We start from the raw sequence: 4,383 nt of genomic DNA on the forward strand, positions 1-4,383 counted from the left end.
TTTGAACCGACGTGACTAAATTTTCATATTCCCTTTTGGTTATATACGCAGGCTATGGATTATGACGTTGACTTCGACCTTGAACCACTTTACACAGCTGACTTTGACTTACGTCAAACATTTTAATTAAAGACAATAATTAACGCAAATGTTTACAGGTGAGAGGAATTTCCATGGAAAAGTGGTGGAAAATGTTTCCCCCAGCATTCACAAACGTAAAGTAAAGAAGGCAGAAAATCAAACACACAGACGGTTTTATTGAATATAATCCGTAAGCTTGGACGATGGGAAAATCGATGTTTATTATGGCATATTATAAAAATAGGAAATATGTACTAAAAACTATATATAATCGGCACTGTCTACAAAAAAGTCACCAAAAAACTTCAGTTGAACACACAACTGCAATGTCCACAAGACTTCTGCTCCTGAAATATCACAATGGAGAATAGTTTGCCAATCAACGGACACAAAGTATTGAAATCTATAAAGTCACAAACTTATATAAGGCTACGCCCAGAAGAGTAAAACTACCAACATCAGCAATGCCCACGTGAACTGTCTTATCTCAATCCTGACAAACTGAACTGTGTTAATATCGCTGTGCACTGTAATTTCTGACTTAGCTAAAGATCATAAGCAGCTGTGTGCTGTAAGCGAACGAGATACTGAATAGCGAATACCAATGAATACTGAATACAATCACGTGACGCTCCGCTATGCTATTGAACCGACGAGGCAAACGCACGCGCATGCCCGGCAATGATTATATTCTTTGTGGGATGGGTGCTGAAGCTTTAGGTTGACCTTATAGATAAAAACTATATAAAAATAGCTCATACTGCCATTGAAAACATTTTATTTGGAAAGATTTAAAGAGTCAGTCAAATCCGCCTACTCGTCGAAAGTTGACTCTATTGAAAGAGGCCAAGGAAAAAGTTGTGAACGATGGATCACGTAAAATTCCGAAACACAGATATCCCTCTATAGAAATAGATCATGCCTATACAAGTCACTAAATGATATAGAATTTAAGTAAATTTGCTTCATAGAAGTGATTTAGGAAAGCCAAATTGACACTTTCCCCTGATAATAAAATTTGAGAATATGACACAATCGCGAGTGTTTTACGACTATTTGCGCCATCTTTTTGGTAGGCAAGGAACGTCAGATTTATTCTGAAAACGATATTCAACACACACACTAGATATCTACTTTCCGCATGTGGGGAGATGCAAAGGCGAGTAGAAGCTAAAAATTCGGCCATAGCCTAGCTAACTAGCGCGTGTGCCGTGCGTTAACTGTGATTTTAAAGACAGTGCGGAAATAATTTTTTTTAATCCAAATTACTCAAAAGTTCTTCTTTCTGCAACGCGAACACAAAGCGAATTGTCAGACACTCATCAAATGTAGTCAAAGAAGGTTAAAGAGAATTCTGGACAGTGGCTACTTACTCTGTTAGAAAATTCCGATGAGTAAACTTAATGTTGGGATTTACTCTGAAGCACACCCAGACGTTACATATTAATCTACCGACAGGGCATGCCCTGACCTTAACAAATTAATTTATTACCTAACAAGTGCGGCAAGTGACCCTTTACCTCACACTGATTGCACTCCGCTTCGTTTCATTGAGTCAATATTTGAGTGTAGTAAGGACACTTTCGCACGTGTTAAATACAATATTTTTCCTACAAGCGCTTGTGTGCTAATTTTATTGTTTTTTATAAGTTCCAATAAATGTTAGCGTGTGGTAGAACCTCACACGAGTGGTAAAAAGTTCTAGCGCACGCATGTCAGTATCAAATAATCCCAAAAAGTTTTGACACGTACCGCTTTGACTTACCTCTGCGAAAACTGTTAAAAAGCACCTATGCGGTAAAATAATGTTTTTCTCCAGTAGCAGTTTCGTTATCTTAGGTAAGAGGTACTAGTATATTTTACCCACAGGCCACAAGATAGGTATTTACGCTTGTTTATTATACTAGAATAATCTCCACAATTACGAACCTCATTACGATTTTTCGTCACCTCCACTATGGAGTACATACACTAATGGCTCAAGAACTCCTTGCTCAGTAAGACGGTCAACTTCTTTGTCTCGTTTGTCTTTTAATATATACATGACCCTATCCAACGTTTCAATGCGATGGGTTTCACCAAAAACATTTTGGAAATTTACCTCATTAAACACATTAAAGTCTGTTCCAATTCCACTTCCATTTGTAGCGTTTTGTTATTTAACTGTAGACTCACCAGAAACTTGAATTAGTGTTATGTAGTCTCCTTGACAGTCTCTGTTTTGAGCCGTATTTTGATGTAGTCACACGGTACAAAGATCCCTCAGAAGGCCTCTTAAAGGTCACTTGTCTTTTCTTCTCAAAATATGCACAAAAAGTGCATAAAATCCACACTTAGTTGTTATATCCTTAGGCCGAGAACGCCCTTCTCAAGTTTATGGTCTCTACCACAGCAAGAGCACTTTTTTAGTTTAGTATCTCTAACTGCCCCAGGCATCGCGCTGTGTTGTTGGCTTGAAGGTCACATTAGAAATCGAAATAGAAATCTCCGTCATAGACGGATATCACCTTATCGGAAATTTTTCCATTGATTTGTTATTTGTAATTTTCCACATTACCAAAGTCTCTCCTAATTTCAATATTCTCAGCTCCCGGTAAACCAGAAAGGAAACTTGGCAGGGAAACAATGGTAATCGCACCTGCAGGTGACATGGTGCACCGTTTATATTCATCAGGCGTCATTCATATTTGTTTGATCTGTCATAAAATTCATCCAAATTTAATTTTTCATGTTTAAATTTCTGCGTGAAACAGCAATATAATACCACAAATCGCCAACAATCATGGCCCTACCGAGCTCTTTCAAATCTATGTGTTAAGCCCGAAGTCTGGTATATCACCGTGAATACCATTCTGCTCTGATGACGAATGTCCAGACCAGAAAAGAGGACTTATTTTTTGAGTATACGAAAACGAGAAACTAGTGTTCACCAAAGGCGTTACCAAGTCCAGCGAATACCCAAAGGTAAAGCTGTTTTACAAATCGAACGCCCATCAACCTGGCTTGACCGCCCACGTGGCTAGCCCAACTCCTGATGTAACTTTTGGATCTTCAACTCGCGGAATTTTCTGCAATTCTCCAACCGTATGGTCACAACTCATGGAAACTGGTGTAATCACCGGAAACAGGGTCTGAAAAATTCCATTGTGGCGGTATTTAACGAAAAAGTTGAAGAGCCTTCGATTTCACATCCTCATCGACAAAGGACTTAGGATATGGGTCATCGTGCATTGAAGCAATGTGTCTCAAGGAGTTCACCAACTGGAGTGACTTTGATTGGACTGGACAACTGGATTCACTTTGATCCTATGGGTATGTGCTTCAAGAACCAGGAAAAAAATTAGTCGTACCTGACCAAAGGGTTCTTCCCTTCGGTCAGGATAGGGAGACCTACGAGGACACACAAACAACTCGAGGCTAATTCGCCTGTTTTTCTAAAGACCAAAGAAAAGTCAAACTTAACATGGCCATATCCCCATAAAAAGAATAGTCATGATTCATTGATCCTTGCTTAAAATTGAAATGTGGAAATTGTAAAAATTACAATGCGACGTTTCGTTTTAAATAGATTTTTCCGCCTAAAGGCGTGGTATATTTGGGAACTGCTGACTATTACTATTTCAAAAACTATTTGAATGAGGCAACCTGGTCACTTGCCCCCTGTCTAAATTAATATTTCTAGTCGCATATACACGGAACAGATATTCTAGGACGAATATTTCATATAATGTTTGGTATTTTAGTTTTTTTTTAAGATAGCGAATGTTGAGATCGATTGAGTGTTATGTGTGTGCATTGTGAATAAAAAGTGCCTTTTTGAAGCTTTGCGATTTTTTTATTTTAATATATTTTCGTATGGATGTAATAACAACATAGTGGAGATGAACTCCAAATGACATGTGGTGTCCTACAGAAATCGATCCTTAGTCCAACACTGTACAACGCGATGTTAGGGATGATTCTTCCTGAGGGAGAGGACCTGCGTGCCTATGTAGATAATCTGAAGAGGCCGAATGTGAAAATATGAGATTACGAAAGGCACATGCACCCAAAAGATTTCTAGGCGGATAGATGACAATCAGAGAAAACGACAGTATTCCTAATAAAGAAAAGAAGAATACAAGAGTGGAAAATTTAAGTCTCCGAGAAGGAAATTAAAAGGAAAGGAAACTTAAAATATGTATTCCCTTTTCTTATGCTGCAGGATCCCTGCAACATAGAGAAGGCTTTTCTTTCACTTACCTTCGTAACATCAGTTTGGAGTGAAGGGGTCTCCCCGATTTCAACCAATCGATGTTGACG

General features: G+C 38.5%; 1 long non-coding RNA gene across 1 annotated transcript; it reads right to left on the reverse strand.

Annotated features, from left to right (window-relative positions):
* On the reverse strand, positions 1–652 carry LOC136412717 (uncharacterized). The gene is made up of 2 exons (XR_010752423.1): positions 539–652; positions 1–484 (listed from the first exon to the last, which is right to left on the reverse strand). It is a non-coding gene; the product is annotated as an uncharacterized lncRNA (long non-coding RNA).
* Between the last annotated feature and the right edge of the window lie 3,731 nt (positions 653–4,383).

Source organism: Euwallacea similis, chromosome 12 (genome assembly GCF_039881205.1).
Source record: "Euwallacea similis isolate ESF13 chromosome 12, ESF131.1, whole genome shotgun sequence".
Lineage (NCBI taxonomy): Eukaryota > Metazoa > Arthropoda > Insecta > Coleoptera > Curculionidae > Euwallacea > Euwallacea similis.